Source organism: Cervus canadensis, chromosome 1 (assembly GCF_019320065.1).
Source record: "Cervus canadensis isolate Bull #8, Minnesota chromosome 1, ASM1932006v1, whole genome shotgun sequence".
Classification (NCBI taxonomy): Eukaryota; Metazoa; Chordata; class Mammalia; order Artiodactyla; family Cervidae; genus Cervus; species Cervus canadensis.
Genome location: NC_057386.1, coordinates 32151448 through 32173901, shown reverse-complemented (window position 1 = coordinate 32173901; position 22454 = coordinate 32151448). Strand labels below are relative to the sequence as shown.

Below are 22454 nucleotides of genomic sequence, written 5' to 3'. Positions count from 1 at the left end.
CCCAAGAACCCCAGGCCACCATCTCTCCCCAACCCTGCAGAGACCCCACTGAGCCCCGCCAGCAAACCTCCACTCCCTCACTCCCCTACAGGCAGGGCTGGGTAGGAGCTGTGGATGCAGGGAGGGAGACAGAAGTGCGCCAGCCTGCATCTGCCCTCAGGCTTTATTCCTACTTGGCTGCTACCCAGGTTCGATCCCTGGGCTGTGGAGCAACTAAGCCCATGTGCCACAACTACTGAAGCCCACATGCCCTAAAGCCTGTGATCTGCAAAAAGAGAAGCCGCTGTTGAGAAGTTCATGTTCCGCATGAGCAGCCCCGGGTCTCTGCATTTAGAGAACACCGACGTGCAGCAACTAAGACTTAGCATAATCAAAAATAAATAAATCTTAGGAAAAAAAAAACTCAGTTGCAGGTTGTAACATCATGACAAGTCACTCCTTAACATCATATTGAACCATATTAAATAGGAACAGATATCAACATGATCATATGGCTCAATCTACTATCCATCGGCAGACGAATGGATGAGAAAGTTGTGGTACATATACACAATGGAATATTACTCAGCTATTAAAAAGAACGCATTTGAATCAGTTCTAATAAGGTGGATGAAACTGGAGCCTGTTATACAGAGTGAAGTAAGTCAGAAAGAAAAACACCAATACGGTATATTAAGGCACATATATGGAATTTAGAAAGATGGTAATAATGACCCTATAGGCAAGACAGCAAAAGAGACACAGATATAAAGAACAGACTTTTGGACTCTGTGGGAGAAGGCGAGGGTGGGAAGATTTGAGAGAATAACATTGAAACATGTATATGGTTCAATCTAATATTTTACCATGCATCCCTTAAGGACAAGGACATTCTCTGACCTGAGACCATTATCACACTGAGCAAAAGAATGACGTTACATAATGCCATCTGCTATGCCCCAGGGGTGTGAATATACTTGCAGAGCACCAGCTCTGTGCCTGACTGCCCACCTGCCCTGCATCTTGGGGAACCACCTCCATTCAGAGGCCAAGCATTGGGAGGAGAGTGTGCTGCTGGTCCTAGCAACCGTCTTACCCTGGGAGCTGATGCTGGACAGGGTACAAAGCAGACATCTGAAAATCCACCACAGCCCGGTGACAACATAAAATGAGAATTCCTCCCCAGGGAAACAGAAGACAAGTCATGAGGCTTATTTCCCAAAGACTGTCACGGCACCTCCCATCCCATGGCTTCTTCTACAACGTAGCCCTGACACTTCCCCAAACAAGAGATGGAGTCTAATTCCCTCTCCTTAAACCTGGGTGGGGGACTTCCCTGCTGTGTGCGTGCGTGCTGAGTCACTTCAGTCGTGTCTGACTCTTTGTGACCCCATGGACCGTAGCCTGCCAGGTTCCTCTGTCCATTGGATTCTCCAGGCAAGAGAGAACCCATGTCTCCTGCAAGTCTCCTGCATTGCAGGCAGATTCTTTACTGCTGAGCCACTGGGGCTCACCCTATTGCTTTTGGGTAACAAACTACCCCAAAAGTAGTGGTGGAAGATGTTAACCATTTTTTAAAAGAAACATTTATTTATGTCTGCCCTGGGTCTTTGTTACTGCACATGGACTTTCTCTAGTTGCCGTGTGTGGGCTTCTCATTGCGGTGGCTTTTCTTGTTGTGGAGCACAGGCTCTAGGTGCATGGCTTAAGTAATTGTGGTATACAGGCTTAGCCTGTGGCATGTGGGATCTTACCAGACCAGCAATCGAACTGGTGTCCCCTGCATGCAAGGCAGATTCTTAGCCACTGGACCACCAGGGAAGCCTGAGGCTAACCATTTTAATATGCTCATGGATTCTGTGGACCAGGAGTTTGGGCTGGGCTACTGGGGATGGCTTGTCTGTGTTCAGTGATGTCTGAGGCTTCAGCTGGTAAGACCTGAACAGCTGGGGACTAGAATTACAAGTCAGAAGTGCCTGCAAGTGGCCTCCCCATGTGGCTTGGGCTTCCTCACAAAATGGCGACTTCCAAATGGGTAGTCAGATTTCTTACTCCACGACTCAGAGCTCTAGATGCAAGTCTTCTAGGAAATGAGGCAGTAGCTGCATCAGCTTCATTGCTTCCCTTCACCTCCACTGTCATCTATCAGTTGAAGTGGCCACAAGCCCATCCAGGTGTTGGTTTTTTATTTTTTAATATGTATTTATTTGGCTATGCTGGATCTTAGTTTTAGCACACTAAAGTTTCAGGATCTTTAGTTGCAGCATGTGAACTCTTAGTTGCAGCATGTGGGATCTATAGTTTCCTGACCAGGGATCAAACCTAAGCCACCTGCATTGGGAGGACAGAGTATTAGCCACTGGACCACCAAGGAAGAGGGCTTCCCAGGTGGTGCTAGTGGTAAAGAACCCACCTGCCAATGCAGGAGACATAAAAGATGTGGTTCAATCCCTGGGTCAGGAAGATCCCCTGTAGGAGGAAATGGCAACCCACTCCAGTATTCTTGCCTGGGAAATCCCATGGACAGAGGAGCCTGGTGGCATGTGGGCATGGGGTCACAAAAGACTTGGACATGACTTAGTGACTGAGCATGTTTGCACATTACAAGCAATAGTATCTGGAACATATATATCTGGCATAGGCCCCACACCCTGGTAGAGACCATGCCACATGACCAGAAGGCACTGGACTATGTGTTCAGAAGAGTCCAGCTGGAACAACTGGAAAGAACATTACTCAGACATGGGTGCCATCTGCCAGGCAGCTCAGACAATCACAGCAATTCAGAGGTGCAAGGCCCATAGTGGTGTTCAACCTAAATTCACTTACTCAAATAAACTCCTCTTATGGAGTGCAGATGACCACAGGATGTTGGGCTGACCAAAAAGTTCGTTCAGGTTTTTCCATCATATCTTACAGAAAACCCAAACAAACTTTTTTGTCAACCCAATGCTTTGCTGGATGCTATGGTAGATACAAACATCACTGATACATTGCCCTTTTAGATACGGACTCTTGTTGAGGCCAGCATGGAGGTGGCCACATTCTGTGAACCAGAATGACCAGGGCAACTTGCCAGGCACACAGCAGCTTCAGGACCTTGACACCTGCTATTCCCTCTGCCTGGAGTGCTCTGCTCCCAGATGTCTACTTGGCTAATTCTCACTCCTCCTGGTCTTTATGGTACGGTCTTAATTTGGACTTCTGGTAAACCCCACCTCTGGCACCTGGTGCTTCATTTCTCCACCTCTCTTATCACCACCTGACACACTATTCATGTTACTTAGTATATAAATAATAAACCATAATGGGCTTATTGTTTGTGTCTCTCCTCCAGCCCCATTAGAATGTCACTCCATGAGGACTAGGAAGAGTGCCCGGCACATATTTGCTGAGTCAATGAACAAATAACAAATGAATAAGTGAATGACCAAGAGGTTTCAAGAAAGGTAACAGAAGAGAGAAGCATGTGGGATCACACACATCTAGCCTGACTGAGACAAGGATGCTGCTTTCCTTGTATGAATAACAGAACTGGGTCATCACAAGGCCAAGGACAGCCAAGGGCATCAACTGGACTTTAACCCAACTTTAACCCAACTTTAACATCAACTTTAACCCAAACTTCCTTGGGTTAAAACCAGGCCATCTGAGAAAGCCTTGCTCCTCTGATCATCTCATCTCTTAGAAGGGCAAGGAAGCAATGAGGAAAAATAATAGTGTGTCTTGTGTCTTTAATTCTGACCAAGAATAACGGGAGGTTTGTAAAATAGAAGACAGCAGGGAACACGGGGGGAAATGACCACATCATCTCAAAGTGTGGACTAATCCTAGCAGAAAATGCTGGAGAGTCAGACCCACATCTTAGACTTTAAGGAAGCAGGCTCCTAAGAGGTCAGGAACCCAAGAGAATGGCTTAGCAGGAAGAAAATTCTGAAAATTAAATTGGAGGCAAGTCACAGAGTCTCACGAAAACAAAGAGGGGGATGTCAGGGGCCAGTGTGACCTCTTGGGGCATACATAAAACGGGGAAGTGAGGACCCCAAGTAAGATGGAACACTGAAGATCGAGAGTGAGCATGTCACAAAAGGGAGGCTGGAGAAAAACACAGAAGACATCAAGAATGGCCTGGAGAGTTGTGTTTAGAACCTAAATCCAAAGAGATTAGCCTGGCCATTCAGGACAGATTGGGGCATAGTTACAGATGCTGGAGAGAAAACAGAACTGCTCCATGGCTAGTTCCTCCATTTTTTTTCTCAAGGAGAATAGTATCCTACCAGAAAGGATGGATCAAAGATGGCTTGTTCAGTCAACAGCAAGTATGTATTGTCTACTATTTGAGGGTCTTACTAGGCACTGAGGAGGGGAGGGGTTCCAGAAATCTCAAGGCGTTCACGATCAGAGGAGAAGATGAGGTCCAAAGGTCACCAGGCAACGTGGTAGGACCACCACCAAGAAAAAAAAATTATTAAAAAGACAGGATAACTTGATAGAAAAATGGGCAAAAGACTTGAATAGACCCTTCCCCCAAAGAGGATCACCAAGTAGTTAGTAAATATGCCAAGGTGCTCAATTTCATCAGTCACCAGAGAAATGCAAATTCAGACCATGATGTGATGCCACCAGACCCACCTGAATGGCTGAAACAAATAAGATGGGCGAGCGCTTCAGGAGGTGAAGCACCTGACCCCTCACAACTGCAGGTGGGGTGTGAACTGGTCCAGCCACTTTCCAAATGGAAAGCACTACCTACCACGGCACGACCTGCACCTGCCACATATGACCTGCACCTGCCGTATAACATGGCAATTCCACCCTTCGGGTACATGCTCAGAAGATACACACCAGAAAGTTCAGAGAGGCACCATTCAAAAGAACCTCCAAGTAGACCCTTGGAGGTAGGGCATCTCCGTGTAGGTTTATAAGACACAGGTACGGTGGAGGAGGGACAAGGTCAATTAGCAAAGCTTCTCCAAGAAGGTAACTCCCAGTGGCTAAGACTCCAAGTTTCCACTGCAGGGGGGCTCAGGTTCAATCCCCGGTTGGGGAACTAAGATCCTGCATGCCGCACAGCATGGCCAAAAAATAAAAATTTTAAAAGAGAAGGTAACTTCCGAGATAAGTCTACGGAAGAAGCTGCCTTGGGATTCAGGCACAGGGTGAGGAAATGGACAGAATCAAGAAGTATAGACAGCTTGGTTTCTGCAGGGAATGCCCAGGCATTCAGAACTACTGGAGAGTAAAGGGTGACACAGGTATGGGGAGATAAAGATGCCCAGGCTGGGTGGCAGCCTGTGAATGGCCTTAAATGTCAGGGAAAGTGCTTAAGGGTTTAGTCCAGTGCCACGTGGAACTATGGCCAAATTTTCAATGGGTGAATGTCTCACTGACCTTGGAATTTAAATGATCACACCAGCAAGGGGATAAAGGGGAGCCTGTGGGGAGACGGGTCCGCTGACACAAAGGGCTCTAAAGTCAAAAGCCACTGCTTAAAATGAGTTGAGGATGGCAGATGAGTATAAATACCTCTCAGAGTCATAAAGAAACTTGAGGTTGTGAAAGGGAACTGCTACTGATACTCTTTGAAGGATCAGAGAAAATGAAAGATGTACGAGAGAAGGACAGGATGAGATAGAGAAAGACAGGACAGACACAAGAAAAGGCTGTCACAGTTTTGGAGAACTTAACAGAAGTAGAATCTTGGAAACTACAGTCTCAGAGTCTGCCAGCCCCCATGACATCATTCTCTATGTGTTAAGAGGTGTTATGTGTTGTTAAGAGGTAGTTTGTGAACAACATTCAGGGAAGGATCCAGGGACCACCAGGAAATGGATTCACTAAAAGGGGGTGACGCAAGAAGATGCACAAAAACAGCCTATCTGAATTTCAGCAAGTTCTGCTATAGGCTCATGACTGTGTAAAAAAAAAGCAAGTACAATAATCACAAGATAAATGGACTCACCTCTGGCTTAAGAACCTCACCCAAGAGAGCCAAGGGTCTTCATTTGTGGGGTCACCTCTCCTAAAATGCCAGAGAACTCTGCTTTTGGTCCTTTATAGCAGTGGTCCCCAGCCTTTTCGGCTCCAGGGACAATTTTTCCATGGACCAGGAGTGTGTGAGGTGGGGATGGTTTCAGGATGATTCAAGTGCGTTACATTTATTGTGTGCTTTATTTCTATTATTATTACATCAGCTCCACCTCAGATTATCAGGCATTAGATCCCGGAGGTTGGAGACCCCTGCTTTATAGCATGTCATGGTAAAAACTGTGGTAAATATAAACAACATAAAAGTTACCATTTTAACCATTTTAAACTATACAGCTGAATGGCATTTGGTACATTCACATTACTGTGAGACCATCAACACCATCACCTCCAGAACTTTTCCATCTTCACAAACTTAAATTCTTTCCCACTGAACACTAGTTCCCCACTCCACTCTTTCCTAGCCCCTGATAATCACCATTCTACTTTCTGTCTCTATGAGTTTGACTGCACTACGAACATCACAAAGGTCGAATCAGACAATATTGTCTTTTTCTGATGGGTTTCTTTCACTTAGCATAAAGTCCTCAAGGTTCATCCATATTATAACATACATCAGAATTTCATTCCTTTTTGAGGCTAAGTACTATTCCATTGTACGTAGAGATGTCATTTTGTTTACTCCATCTTTTAGAATAGTATGCCATTTTATTATTAATGGTTTTCAACAAGGCTTTGAAGGTAGGCTTTTGTACAATGGAAGGGATAAAGAACTTTTATATAACATTGAAGAGTCAGAAAGATCTCAAACTAGTAAAGTTCAGATGTGGATTGAGACTCATAACTGTCTTTCCATATCCATTCTCCCTTCTTCTATAGTAATGTAACTTTTAGAAAATTTAGATTATATTTCCCAGATTCTCTTGTAGCTAATTGTGGCCATTTGCTTACATTCTGGCCAACGGAATATAAATAGATGTTGATAAGTACAATTTCCAAATCATGCTTTTAAAAGGGACAGGCGTGTCTCCTTCTTCCTCTTTCTTCCTCTTGCTAGCTGGAATGCAAACCCAATGGCAATTGCTAGAGCAGCCATCATGCGCCATGAGATGAAAGCTACATGTTGAGGAAGACAAAAAGCAACAAGATAGAAGGAATGTAGGTGATCTATGAAGTTGTTGTGTAAAGACTGGACCACTTACGCTCAGACTTTTACATGAAGGAGAAACAAAGCTCTATCATGTTTAAGCCACTATCATCTTACGTCTCTCTGAAATAACAAAGAAACCAATATACTAACTAATAGTTCAGTCACCACACAGTTATCTAAGAAGCACAATTGTATTTGTTTGTCCATTACTGTGTCATTTAGATACAGCTGGTGGGATTTTCCCCAAATTTGTAGGCCATGTTTTAAGGTCTGACCTTAAATAGAGACCACACGATGTACCCAAAATTCCCTTATAAAAGGACATATCATAAAAGCTGAAGTCATCCTCCTGAGAAATAGCACTGATTTCCCATACAGTGTGCCCACCTCTGTGTATCCCACTCTAGGGGGAGCAGCAGTAATTGAGTTATTTAAAGGTCAGACATTCTTCAGAGCAAATTGGCTTAACTAGCTAGTACTAAAGCAACTCAAGTTGAGAGGGTATTGTTTTGGTAAATGATTAGAGATAATCTCTTCCTGGTGATAAGAAGGTATCCCGAGAATAAAGTATAGGTGTCACAAAACTCTTCCTCCCTAGACAAGATCAAACAGTTTAGTGAAAAATTATGTCCTCCAAACAAAACTATGGAGATAACACAAAGATCATTGATTTCCCGGGAGTAGGGGGAGAAGACTAGACAAGGCACAGAGAAATTTTAGGGCATTGACAATACTCTGTATGGGGTGTCCCTGGTTGCTCAGCTGGTAAAGAACCAACTTGCTAGCATGTAGGAGATGCAAGCGATGCGGGTTCGATCCCAGGGTCGGGAAGATCCCCTGGAGAAGAAAATGGCAACCTGTTCCAGTATTCTTGCCTGGGAAATCCCATGGACAGAGGAGCCTGGTGGGCTACAGTCCTTGAGGTCACAGTCACACATGACTGAGCACACATGCACGCATGCAATACTCTGTATAATATTATAATAATAGATATATGTCATTACATTCATAAAATTCATAGAGTGTAAAAACATCGAGTGAAACCAAAGGTAAACTATGGACTTTGGGTGATTATGATGTGTCAATGTAGGTGTATCCATTATGGCTGGGATGGGGGCAAGGGTGGGAGTGGGGATAGGAGCTTGAGATCGACATGTACACACTACTATATTTAAAACAGATAGCCAACCAAGATCTATTGTATAGCATGGGGAGCTTGGCTCTATATTCTGTAATAACTGGAATGGGAAAACAATTTGAAAAAGAATGGATAATTGCATGGGTGTTACTAAATCACCTTGCTGTATACTTGTAACTAACACATCATTGTTAATCAACTATACTCCAAAATGATAGGATGGAAAAAAAAGAAAAAGAAAAAAACTATACTCCAATATAGAATATTGAGTATATTCCATAATGTCTTGAGTATATTCCATAATGTTCCAATATTTCATAATGTGTTATGAAAAAACCCAAATGAATCTTCTGGCCAACCAAATAAATAAATAAATTTTTTTAAATGTACATTCATCCTTGGTGTAAACCAACATGTGCCCATCTGATGAGTGATGTTGATGATGTGCGGGGCAGGGGGTGGGGGTAATATGACAAATCTCTGTACCTTCCTCTCAGTTTTGTTGTAACCTTAAACGATCTAAAAAATTAAGCCTTTAATTAACAATAATAATAACGTTCCCACCTCCAACTACTGAATAGGTCTTAGGAGCAAGCAGTCAATGAGAAGTAATCTCATCTCGGAAAATGATGGGTGGGTAGGGGGAGGAGGAAAACCGGAGTCTCTGAGAGGACTGCGTCCTGGACTCAGCCATGGTGCCAGCCCAATCCTTCCACAGTCCCTCCACAGGAGCCTTGAAGGGAAACTAGTAGAGTTGAGGCTTGGTGCAAGAAGGGGCATTCTCAGCCACTACATCCATCTCAGGGGGGACGCAAGACCATGAGAGCACCTAAAGGGAATGGGAAATTGGTGGCATCTCCTTCTGTCTCCATTGCACCCAGTACTCGGCCCAGTATTGAGGGCTTCCTTCTGGCAGTTTCCGCAGAGCTCCACCATCTTGTTTTTCTGGCCCACTAGGGTGCCTCCTAGAACGACCTCCTCTCCCAACCCCCAAACGTTACCTCCCATGCCTTGGACCTGAGGTCGGCAGCCTCACTCGTTCAGAAATACGTTGTTTTTCTTGATGCCACATAAACCTCGTCCTCGCTCAACACAACCTCTCACCTCCCTTCTCAGCCCCACCCCTCAGGCCGACCTCTGCCACTTTCAAGTAGGAGGTTTGAGTATCAGATTCTTCGAGGGCTGTGTGCGCTTGTTTTTCTTGCTTCGCGCTTTACGTAAACCTCCCTACACAGACCAGAATTATCGCACCGTGATGCGCAGGCCCACGTGTTGACGGCGCGGGCGGCCCTAGCACCTCTGCCCTGCTGGGGTGCAGCTTCTGTTTCGCATCTTCTCTCTACTGGGTTCGGACAAAGCAGTCACCAGAGAGGACAGCCTCAGGGCATCAGAAGTCACGTGGTGGGGTGAACACCATCTTTGGATCGCCTGCTCACTAGAGAGAGGACACAGGGTCCCCCTGTCCCCAGGCCCAAAAGAGCGCAAGGCACGTTCCCAGACCTTTCCAGGCGCCTATGTCGGAACCCAGAGACGGGGGCCCTGGACACAAGCCCCTGTTCTTGTGGGTGCCATGGCGGTGGGGGGAGGGAGCAGCTTCGGCCCCCTCGGCCCATTTCTCTGGTGGGTGAGGAGAGGGGCGTCACTTGCCATGTTGAATGAACTCGGAAGCACAACTGGAAGCTTCTCTCTCCTGGGGAGGCCTTTCCACTACTCTCTCCTTACCCCAGAAAGCCGCCGCCTTCTTCTTTTTAAAAAATATTTACTTTTTTTGGCTGTGCTGGGTCTTCGTTTCTGGGCAGGGTCTTTCTCTAGCTGGGGAGAACAGGGGCTACTCTTCATTGCAGTGGCTTCTCGCAGAGCACACACAGGCTCTAGGCGCACAGGCTCAGTAGTTGTGGCACACGGGCTGAGTTGCTCCACGGCATGTGGAATCTTCCTGGACCAGGGATCCAACCTGTGTCCCCTGCATTGACAGGCAGATTCTTAACCACTGGATCACCAGAGAAGTCCCAGAAAGCCTTCTTTCCTCACCAAAGCAGTAAAGAAAAAGAGAACCTTGTCCTTGTTTACCCTGCTTGGGAGTGACCAAGGGAATTTCTTTTCCCTCTAAAAGGTTCTACCTTAGACTAGCTGGGCTGCACTTACGAACAATGCCTTAGAAGTTGTAAAGGGCGATGTGCAAATTAATTATCAGTCACATTTAATTTTCTCCCGGTTCAAAAACCTGAGCTCGTTCCATGTTTTGCCCTTGGCTTCCTCGAGGGTCAGCATAGCCAGACACCCCACCTTGGTATGTCTGAAGAATCCCAAGAAATCCTCCAAGCATTTCTTTGCCCCAGTGCCCCTGAAGACACAGCTCCTGATTGCCCCACAGTCAGCCTGGTAGGCGGGACAGGAAGCCCCTCTGCCTTGTAAACACCAGTGTTGCAAACAGACACTTCCCCAGGCTCCTCTAAGGTGGGGTCACCAGCTGGGAGTGGCTTGTTTGGGCTTACCAGGGGTGCCCAGCTGCTGTCTTGAATCTGCATAACTTGGAGGGTGGAACAGTTTCCCAAGGATGAGGGGCTTAGCAGCTGGAGTTTACCAGGGGCTTAACCCGTCTGAACCCCACCTGCCCACCCGTCCCCTCCACCAGCCTGTCTTGCCCATACTGGAGTGCAGAGGCCCAGGACTTTGCCCCTTTGAAAGCGAAAAGTGTTAGTTACTCAGTCATGTCTGACTCTTTGTGAATCCATGTACTGCAGGCCACCAGGCTCCTCCGTCCATGGAATTCTCCAGGCAAGAATACCAGAGTGAGTTGCCATTCTCTTCTCCAGGGGATTTTTCCAACCCAGGTCTCCTGGATTGCAGGCAGATTCTTTATCATGTGAGCCACCAAGGAAAACCAAAAGGGTACCCTTACCTCAGGTGGGACCCATAGAATCCAGGGAGATGCCTGAGAATGCATTCTCAGAGGTTGACTGAATCCCACAAGGCACTCAGATGCCTGATCATCAGCCACCGGGGCTGACCCAGACTTCCTGTGTGCTGGGTGCTCCACCAGGCAAACATTCGTTCACCGAACATGAACTGAGCACCGCCAGACTCTGGCCCCTCAGCAGGGAGTTGGCGCTGTACAAGATGGTTGGAAAGTTTTCCTCACCGGGAGGAGAAGGGAGAAATAAGAATACCCATCAGGTCTTGGAGAGGAAACTGAGTCAGGCCATCTGGCTGGAGGAGAGAGTGTGGATTCACGGAAAAGATTCGAAGAACAAGACTCGGCTTTGAAACTCCAAACACAAGACCTTGGACTTTGGACTTTCTCTAGGAGGCAGGTGGCACCAAAGGCTTCTGAGCGTGGTGACAAAAAGTTTCATTAGAAGAATCTCCTGGGGGAAGCGAGGAAGAGAGCAGGGTCCAGAAGGCCCATGAGCAAGCCTAGGATGCTGGTGACGAAAGCTGAGTTGGGTGACAGGGAGGACTATGGGGAAGTGAAAAGAAGCAAGAACCAAAGGAAGCGCCATCAAAGCTGGCTGGAGAGTGGGGGACAGGAAGAGGGAGGGAGCACTCAGAGGTGACTGCAATGTCTCCACTCCAGACCAGGAGTCTGGTTTCACTAGAGATCCCCAAATGGGGAAGTCTGGAGAGGAAGCCTGCGAAGTGGATGAAGAGCTGGGCTCCAGACTTGTGTTGACATCGAAATGGTAAAATCGACCAGCATGGACTTGGAGATGAGGGTCTGGGTGAAGGAGCTAAGCATGATCTGGGACAGCAAGAAGAGGACCGTGAAGAGGAATGCCAGGAGGTGCATATGGTGAGGAAGAGGCTCTAGGTCAGGGTGTGTGTGTGTGCTCAGTCGCTCAGTTGTGTCTGACTCTGCGACCCCATGGACTGTAGCCCTCCAGTCTCCTCTGCCCATGGGATTTCCCAGGCAGGAACACTGGAGTGGGTTGCCATTTCCTTCTCCAGGGGATCTTCCTGATCCAAAGATCGAAACTGCGTCTCCTGCATCTCCTGCATTGGCAGATGGATTCTTTACCACTGAGCCACCTGGGAAGCTCTCTAGCAAGGGGTGCTGGGCATCAAATGCTACAGAAACTGCAAAGAGATGCAAACTAGCAGAAAGCCATTGGAATCTGCCATTATAAGGCCACCAATGACTTCAAAGGAAGACTTCCAGTAGAGAAGCCTGGGTGGAGGGAGGCAGGGCACCACTGTGGTCAGAAGGACTTTAGCCTCTGGGAGTCCTGCCGTGACATGGGTACCATGAGGGAAGGAGTGGGTCCCCTCTCTGCTCAGCCCATCAGAGCAGCTCTTATCAGTCTACTCTTGGAAAGAAGACTTTTTGTAAAACTCATAGGATGTCAGACTAAAGAGCCCCTTGAGCCAAGAGGGAACAGGCTTAGGGAGATGAGCAGCTGAGTGGGGAACAGCTAGGACTAGAGATCTCAGCTCCTACTCCCATTCAGTAGTCTGAACATCACACCACAACCCCCCTGTGTTCACTTAAGCACAATAACAGGCGAAGGAGAGCTCTGAGTTGTGGGTTTTCTCAAAATGAAACTCTCAAGATGTCAGTACAGAAGTGAATGCGAAAAGCAAAGGCCCATTAAACGTTGGCTCAAAAACCCCAAGAACAAGAGGCCATTAATTCCCTCACGTGACCTGGAGGTGGATCAGGTTGGTACTGAGAGTTTCTCTGGGACAGCCACAGAGGAAGGTGTTTCTGAAGTAGTCCATTTTATCAGATTGCTTCAGAAGGAGCCAAGAACAAGAGACTCCCCCCTGCCCCCCACACAAAAAAAGTCCATCTCCAGCACAGGAGATGGGCAAGCATCCCCATGTCCAACTGTGGCTCCAGGGTCTTACCATGCATGGCTCTGGTTTTCTAACTACCACCGAGCTCCTGCTCTGGGAGGATGGGCTCTGAAGACGGGCTGCAGGATTTGTGAGGGAACTGCCCAGCTTTGGGATTTGTTTATTCAAGGCCACTGAATTTCTTAAATTCAAATTATGTTATCAGAACAACCAACTTTCCTACAGCCAGTAGGACACAGTCACCAAGATTTGGAGAATTAGAGATGCTTAGAAATGAAGTGATCTGTCTCCATTCTCACAGCTTTCGTTTCTACATCTGACATGTGTTTTCCTTGAATGTTTTTCCCAATGGGGAACTCACTACCACAAGTCTGACCATTCCATTGTTATTCTGCTCTGAACTTCTCTAAGATCTTCCCTGTGGTGAGCTGAGATCTATTTCCTCACAATTCCCTTCATGGGTCCCTCTCCTCCTAGGAGAACGACCTCTACAGGGCAGGTCTTCACCTTTTCCAAAGAATTGTGCTTAGTCCCGAAGTAGAGTGTTAGTCGCTTAGTCGTGTCCAACTCTTTGTGACCCCACAGACTGCAGCCTGCCAGGCTCTTCTGTCCATGGGATTTTTCAGATAAGAATACTGGGTTGCCATTTCCTTCTCCAGCGGTTCTTCCTGACCCAGGGATTAATCCCATGTCTCCTGCATTGCAGGTGGATTCTTTACCCACTGAGCCATTGGGAAAGGCTGCTGCCCTTCAAATATCTAAAAGTGGATATGACTTCTCCTTTATGTCCTCTTCATATAGAAAAACACCTCCCCTTCTGTAAACATGCAATATTGTGCCATCACTACCGTGGTTACCTTTCTCTGGGTATAAGATGGTTTATCTGCATCCCCACTAAACACGGCACCTGGCCTTGCACCACTCTCCAGATGGATGGAAGCATCCAAGAGTGGAAATGAGCCTTCCCTTAGCTGAAGGGCAGGGAAAGGAAATACTCATGGGAATCAGTGGAGAACTGTTGAAGGCTCAAGAATCAAAGATGACTCTGAGGTTCCAGCTTGGGAGCACTGAGGTGTTAGGTGTATACCTGGGAGGACTAAGGAAGAGAGAAGAGGAGAGGAAGGCTTGGGAAATGGGAAAGCAAGAATCCAGTAGTGGGAAACCTAAGATCAAGCTGTTCTTCCAACTTTGGAGACACAGATCATGTCCTGCTCTGCCAGCTGTCCCCAGGGTGCAGGAGCAGATGCTCATGCTCACTCACTCAGTTGTGTCCAACTCTGAGACCCTCTGGACTATAGCCTGCCAGGCTCCTCTGTCCATGGGATTCTCCAGGCAAGAATATTGGAGTGGGTTGCCATTTCCTCCTCCAGGGGATCTTCCCGACCCAGGGATCGAACCCTCATCTGCCTTGGCAAGCGGGTTCTTTACCACCAAGCCACCAGGGAAGCCCCAGGAGGAGATGAAATGCCTCCAAAATCACTTTGCATAAGCAGCACATCAAAACATGACAACAGCAGTACAAAAGAGGAGAAAATATGGGCCGACCTCATCTGTGAGCACGGCTGCAAGAATTCTCAAAGGCATCGCAACAAATCAAACCTAGCACTGTTCTGAAAGGACAAAACTCCTTGACTAAGCAGAGTTTACTCCAGAAGGGCAAGCAGGGCTGAAGAGAAGGAAGTTAATGATATAACACATCACACAAACCTACCTCAAGGTGAAAGAATACAAGGCTTTCCTAGTGGATGCTTCCAGTTGTAACCGACAAACCTAACTTCCATCCATGCTTTAACAAATCCTTAGAAATGAGGAATTGAAGAAAACTTCCTTCACACGTGGCACTCGACTTCAAGGCATCAGCTCTAAAGAACTACAACCACATCAGAGAAATAAAGCCCCACACTCACGCCAGTCCCTGAGAACAAGGGGGGCCGTGAGAATATTTGCAGCAAAAACACCAGCAGTGGCTGCCTCTCTGCTTCCTGGATCGTCTCTATTCATGAGAATAGCCACCAACACGCACCTTCTCTGGTCTCATTTCTAGCCTTAAGTCTTGCTCCCTGGCTGGGGGTAGGGGAACCAGAGCAGAGGGCTTCTTTTAAGGATACCACTAGCCAAAGTAAGGGTTTCCCTGGTGGATCAGCGGTAAAGAACCCACCTGTCAATGCAGGAGACATGGGTTCGATCCCTGGGTTGGGAAGATCTAGTCTAGTATTCTTGCCTAGGAAATCCCATGGAAAGAGGAGCCCGATGGGCTACAGTCCGTGGGGTCAGGCTACAGTCCATGGGGATGGGCTGCAGTCCGTGGGGTCGGAGAGTTGGACACGACTTAGTGACTAAACAACAACAACAACTAGCTAAAGTAATGTTCTTCAATCATCTTGGAAATGGATTGAATTCAAGACTTGATAATAAACCCAGGAAGTGTGCGCACGGCTTGGGAGTGGTCCCTACGCCGAGCCCTGAGATCTCCCCAGGGAGAGATCCATCTCTCTGACAACAGCTGACTCCTGCATGGAGCCAAAGAAATCGGTGTATAGAAAGTCTGTTTTCCAGATCAGAGGTTACTCACGTGGGTTCCCTGGTGGACAGCAGAGGTCTGAGAAGACCCAGAGGTTTTCTGCAAAACTTTGAAAGAGCATGTGTGTGCATGCACACGTGTGCCTTTTGTGGGGAGGTGGAGGGGATGATCTATGGCTTTATCAGCTTCTCAAAGAGGCCCATTATTGAGACTGAGTTCGAAAGTCTCCTGTAAGAGCAGCAGGTGTAGATGTAATCTCACCCAGAAAATGCACTGAGGAGGAGGGTAGCCTCAGCCAGGCTGCATGTAAGTGGCTGTGGGGAGATTTGCCTGATGAGAGTCAAAACCACCAAGTCACTCAGGAACAAACGCTCAGACCCAAAAGCCAGAGGTACATCCACAGAGACCTTGGGGTCCTGGGAAGAAAACTTGGAAGGAAGAAGAAGGATGTGGGTGCTGAGAGGATGACTTCTAAGAAATACACAAAATCTGGGCTGTAAGGACAGCAACTCCGAGAGGGATGGAACGAAAGGCCAACGGGCGACACGGTGGTTTTCTGTGGATGGAGGCTCCTTTCACTGTGGATGGCCAATGTGAGAGCAAATGCAAGGGACTCCTGCAAGGAGCCCCTCAGCAGCAAAGGAACTACTCTCTGGTGATGATCAGAACAGAAGAAAAGGGAGGCGCCCCCTAATAGTGTTTATGACCTTCATGCGACCTCGGAGGAGGGGGAGAGGCAAGGACGGGGGGGAGACGGGGCACAGGGGATGGGTCTCTGGTTTATGCCAGAGTTATCTCACTTGGTTTTTGCAGGAGAGGAGGCCCCCACCCCACAGAGATACTGAAAGGAATTCCTGAGAGGGTGCACCCAGAGAGGGCTTAGCACATGTCTGCTCAGTGTTGGGATCATTTTTATTACCACTGGTATTTTCTTCTATTTTGTATCTCTCAATTCTCAACTCAAACGTGACTTCTTCAGGGAAGCCTCTCCTTAATCCTCAAACTATATGGGGCTCCCTTTCCATAGTCCCCCGGGACCTCATCGTTCTCACGATGGAAATTACACGATAGGTGTCTAGTGTCCTGCCCACTAGACTAATTTCCACCAGGAGAGGGGGGCTTCCCTGGTGGTCCAGTGGTTAAGAATGTGCCTTCCCATGTAGGGGATGTAGGTTTTATCCCTGGTCGGGGAGCTAAGATCCCATATTCCACAGGGTAACTAAGCCCAAGTACTGCAACCAGAGAAAAGCCCGCAATGAAGACCCAATGCAGCCAAAATGAAAAATTTCCAGGAATGTTATGTCTCCCACAGGGGCCTCAGAGCCCCAGCACATACCTAGCACATGGAAGGTGCTCTGTGCAGAGGTGCTGAGCCAAGGAATGGACTGTTGGAGATGAGGAAGGGGCCGTAGAAAGCATCCATGCACTCTTCCAGGGAGATGGGGAAACTGACACTTCTGATGTATGTGGACTCACCCAGGGTCACAGGGCTGGGAGTAGGGGAGTCAGGCAGAAACACAGCCCCCCTGACTCCACAGGAGGCAGAAGCTGCCTTCAGCTGTCACACCCCAGCCCTGCCCCCCACAAGGAAACCACAGACTCATTTGCCTAGGTCAACAACAACAGCAGCAAGACTCTTGAGGACATGAAAATGAAAAGCATACCGCTCCCTCTGGACCCCACCCTTCTGCCCCCCACAACACCCTGCACTTGGCAGCCCCCTTGGCAGCCCCCACTATTGCTGTTCGTGGCTTTCTAAGAAATCCTGGGGAGTTTGATGGTGACAGCTGAACGGCTGTGCTGAGCATCAGAAGGCCCTGATGACCCAGCCACCATGTCACTGGTCAGACTCTGCAGGTCAGAGGGGCCAGTGCTCCGGTAGGATACGAAAGGCACGAGGACGGAAGGATGGCGTGGCCAGTGCTGTGGAGTGAGGAGGGGGTTGGGGAAGACTTCAAAGATGATGAGGTTGGAGCTGTGCATCCAAGGATGAATTCATGGTCTGCCGGGCAGGCAGTGGACGCGAAGGGCAATGTGGCGGGAAGGAGCAGCACGTGCAAAGGCAGAGGTGTGCCCCAGTTTCAGGAGATGAAGAAGGCAGGGTGACCTGACCTGGGTGGCAGAGGCCTTGCTAGGCATGCTAAAGGGTATGGACCTTCCCCAGAGGGCCAGGGCAGCTCGGGAGGATTTACAGCTGGAAAGTGACCTGTTCAGCTTTGTTGTCTTATATCCCCATGGCAACATGAGAGAAGCTGGACTGGGAGTTGGGGAAAGCTGGAGGCAGGTGTCTCCCACTAAGGACAAACCCTAAAGCTCAAAGCCACGCACCCCGAGTGCTAGGTGCGGTAGACTCAAGAAGGACCCAATATCTGCTTGGTGCCACTGGTCACCCACTTCTTCCCATTCATTAGCCCTCCCCTCCAATCTTGTGCACTTGGCTACAGTTATACCTCACTTATCCGGAAGCCACTTGGCTGATAACCCAACTATCCAGAACCTTCCAGCCACTAGCCTGGAAGCAAACAGAAAAGACCTATATACGGCCACATTCAGGCTCCCAAAGTCAGTTCCACAAGCCATACTCTCCAAGCCCACAGGCACAGGCAGAATGCCTCTTGGGCTGGGTCATCTCTGGTCATCCACCCAGCCCTGGCGCTTCCTAGCAGTATCGTCCTGGTCCTTAGTTTCTTCCTGCATGAAATGTGGATAATAGTGGTAGCAACCCTTGTATGGCAGTGAAGATGAAAAGGAAGTGGAGAAATACTTAGCCCACTGCCGAGGACCATGAAATGATAGCTAAAGGGGAAAAGGACAAAAAGAAAGATGACAAAAATTTTGTCCTGAGCAGACCCAAGGTATGCACAAAATGGCAGGTAGAACCGTTTAACATTTTCAAGAAATTATTAAATCACACACCATGTGCTAGATTTATAAAGGCAAGCAACATATTTTATAAGGATTTCTTTTAAAAACTGGATACCAAGAAAAGTTTTGGTGTTTACAAGGTAGAGCTGGTAGAAAAAGTGATACGTGCAATTTCACTTACGAGAATGATGTAGTTCTGTGTGTACCCCTGTACATCGAAAACACCCCCCATATTTGTAAAATACACATCATATTTCACAGAATTGAAAAAGATGCCATCAATTGTAAGATGCGCCATTATTTTGGGCTTCCTTAGTCACTCAGTGGTAAAGAATCCTCCTGCAATGTAGGAGATACGGGTTTGATCCCTGGGTCAGAAAGATCCTCTGGACAAGGAAATGACAACCCGCTCCAATATTCTTGCCTGGGAAAACCCTATGGACAGAGGAGCCTGGCGGGCTACAAGAGGTGGCAAATGACCTCACGACTACACCACCACCACCACCACCACATCATTATTTTGTGTGCCAGTAAGAAAGAAAGAAATATTGCCGCCTATTATAATGGTAAGATACCATGGATGGTAAGATGATTTCAGAGTTGTTAAAATGTGAAAATGCATACATCTTCACATCAACGGAATACCCTAATAAGTAATATATGTTTGCTGTGCAAGTGTCTCAGCTTGCCTCCGGGCAGAAGTCAGACATAGTCTTTCTTTGTCCACCCCCCACCCCATCTATGCTAGAACCTCAAACCTCTTCCTTGAGCTGATGACAATCACTCCATCTTGCCCCTCTAGATACTTCCTTGCTTAAGAAGCTGATCCAGGCTTTCAGTCCACCCACAGCTGAGGCAAACAAGTCTTCTAGTTCCCAGAGGTCCCACAGTAGTCTGGCCAGCTCAGTCCTTTGGGGGTGAGGCTCTCTGAACAAAGACCAAGTCAGCTCTCTTTGAGGGTTCCTCTGAACCCAAGCTGGAGCCTCTGACACTGGGCTGCCCAGGCAAAGGTGATTGCCTCTCCTTTTTCCACTTCTCTGCCAGAAGGCCGGTGATCAATGACTAACCTGGGGCCATGGAGCAGCCTCCAACAGCCAGCCTCCTCCTCCACATTATGACCCCTGCAGTAACCACAAACACACTGGTTACCAGGTTAGCTTCCACTTGATTCTTCTTGAAAGAAAAAAAAAAAGGGGGGGGGGGCGCATGCTGGGGAGAGGCAGGCAAAGAAGACAGAGGTCTCTCTGTCCACTACAGCTTGTAAAGAGAAGACAGTTAGTTATCCCTCACCTAAGAGACTGGCAACGGTCTTAAAACCCTGATGAGGGGCCTCCCCTGGTGGTCCAGAGGTTAAGAATCCCCCTCTTAATGCAGGGGATGCACATTCAATCCCCGGTCAGGGAACTAAGATCCCACAGGTCCCCGGCAATGGCAACGGAGCTGCAGCCACAAAGAGCCCTCGAAACCAAAATTTAAAAACAACAAACAAAAAAACAATGAGGCCCGGGCACACAAAGCCTCTGCGCTGTCCCCAGAATTACCATCCTGGCTAGTTATTCTCCAAGAAGCAGGGGAGGGTCTTCTGAGCAGGAAGAGAGAGTAGATCATTCAAAACTGTCTTCCTGGAGCCACACCGCAGTGTCCCCGCTGAGGAAGCAGGTAAGCCCGAGACGCCCACTCCCTTGTTCTGCAAATACCCAGGGCAGCTCCCTGTGCAGGCGCCCTGCTCACACTTTTCTCATTTGATTTGCTCCCTGAGGTTGCATGTTAGGGCCCATTTTGCAGATGGGGAAGCAGGCTGGGAGGGGGCAGTGTGATGTTCATGAGGCTCAAGGTCACACTGCTGGGCACAGCTGGAGCCTTGGCCTCCTTTCCACAGCATCCAGGGTTCCCAAGCAATGGCGCCAGCCTCATCACTTAACGGATCTTATTCAAATTTTAGAAAAATACAGATTCCAGTCCCCACCCTTGGAAAGCTGTGCTGTAGAGGGTGCCTGGAGAAGGTGTGTTTTAACAAGTTCTGGGAACCAGTGCCTTTCTGGGTGGTCCCAGGCCAGGAGGAGGGAAGGCAGAGTGACCGCTGCAGGGAGGGAAGGACGGGGGACCCAGACAGAACCCTGGACGCACTAGACCTGGCCCAGTTCCGGCCCTCATTTCGCCCAAACCCACTCCTCTCTGCAAGAGGCTTGTAACTCACTTGATACCACATCCTGCTGCTTTCATCTCGCCTTCCTTTTCCCTCTGAACAATCTCCTTCCTCCTACTGACCTAAAGAACTTTATTTACCCAAGGCCTGGGATGGGCCAGCGCGCACGCGCACACCCATGCACACGCGCACACAAGAGTCACGCAGGGACACCGAGGGGTGTAAACACGGATAAGCAGACAGTGCCAAGAGGGCGCTTCTGAAGAAAAGCAGCCACTGTCTGGGGGCCCACGCTCGCTGGAGGTCCTGGTGGCTAAGGACCCCTGATGCCAAGGCTCCCAAAGAGAGAGAGAGCGCTCCCAGACGGGAGAGCAGACTCCTTGACCCGAAGACACAAGGCAGCCTCGAAAGAGGCAGCAGGAGGCTGCGGTCACACTCGGACCGCACAGACGCCTCCATCAGTGGCTACTTAGGTAAGGATGGACAGTCGCCGGCATACCTTTCTGTCTGTGAGATTACTGGGTACGCGTGTGTGCGGGTCGTGTCCCCGGCAGTGGGGCCCTATTCTTAGAGACAGAAGACAGCAGGATCTGTCCAGCGCACCGCTCTCCAATGTCCGCGGGCAGCTCTGGCTCGGCCTCAAGCCCCTACGCGTGCACTCCGCGCCCCCGAGCCCCGGCCACACACCTGCAGTCCCCGCTGGGCGCCGAGTCCCCCTCCAGAGGCGACTCCCTGCGACTCTGGGTACCGTCGCGACCACCGCGCGGGAGCTGGGGACCCGCGCGGCGAGTCCCAGCATCTATCAGGGCTCTGCTCCGACGGCGGACTGGGGGCGGGGCCATGCCGGGGCGGGGCCTGCTCGGGGCCGGGCGGGGCAGGCCGCCCAGCCGGACTCTCGCGCCACCTGGTGGCCGGGCGGCGTCGGCCGGGCGCCAGCCTGACCCCAAGCATCCTCGGAGTCCGGCCCGAGCCCGCCGCGTGTTTAAGGAGCCGCCCATCTCCGAGCTCGTCTGCCCTCGGGAGGAATAGGTCCTGGCCGGAGGCTGGCCAAGGCCGGAGGGACGCCAGTGCCTAGTACCGGCGACCCTCCCCCGCCCCGGGCCGTTCCCAGGAGTAAGGTGAGGCTGGACCCGGGGGAGCGGAAGCGCGGCTTGGCAGGGCGGGATGGGTGGGCGGAGCGGGCGAGGGGCCTGGGGTGGGGGCTTCGGGGAAGGAGGAAAAAGGGGAAGCTCCGACGAGCTGCTTCCTTCTCGCACTGCGCCCCAGCGCTCCACTTCCTCCTCCTACTTCTATTTTCTACGGGTGCTCTTAACCTTTAAAATGCCCGCACCCCTGCTGTGCACACGGGCCCCGCGACCCTCGCCCTTCGTCCTTGGGCAGAAATCTTTCCAGAAATACCAGCCCATCCAGACTTTCGGCCCGGTTGCCCCAGCCTCTGGTCTGACTTCCTCACCTTCCATCACCAGTGGCTGTGACTGCAGCCGTTTCTCCTGAAAGCGGGGAGGGGTCGTCTCCAGGGTCCAGGCCCTCTTCTGGCTCCCTCCCCCGCCCGTTCTCCCCACAGGCCACGCGGGCAGATGTGTTTTTTTACCCGGAGCTGGAAGAACTCTTAGGGATCCCGGAAATCACTACTCTTCCCCATGCCTCCGTTTCCTCGTTACAAATTAGGAATGAGAAAGTTGGCTGCTGTGTTGTGCGAGCAGCTCTGGCGACGAAAGGATAGCAATTTATTTCAGAGGTCACAAAGGACGAGGCTGGAATTTCCATTTTCACTCTTGAATGGGACTTGTGTCACAATATCTGTTAGAGGCATTCGAAATCGGCCACAAGATCAGCCGTTAGTGTTGTCAGAAGCCACAGCCCTACCTGA

At 49.3% G+C, this 22454-nt stretch overlaps 1 protein-coding gene across 3 annotated transcripts in view; it reads right to left on the bottom strand.

The window, feature by feature from the left end:
* Positions 1 to 22183, bottom strand: part of PIK3R5 (phosphoinositide-3-kinase regulatory subunit 5) — a 74904-nt gene extending 52721 nt beyond the window's left edge. For 2 of the 3 annotated variants that reach the window (XM_043474370.1, XM_043474392.1), the window contains exon 1: positions 21272 to 21406. The gene's annotated coding sequence lies outside the window, so the exon portion shown is untranslated. Of the gene's footprint in view, positions 1 to 21271; positions 21407 to 22037 lie in introns of those variants that run through there. The other variant, XM_043474376.1, reaches the window with a different exon arrangement.
* Positions 22184 to 22454: the final 271 nt, after the last annotated feature.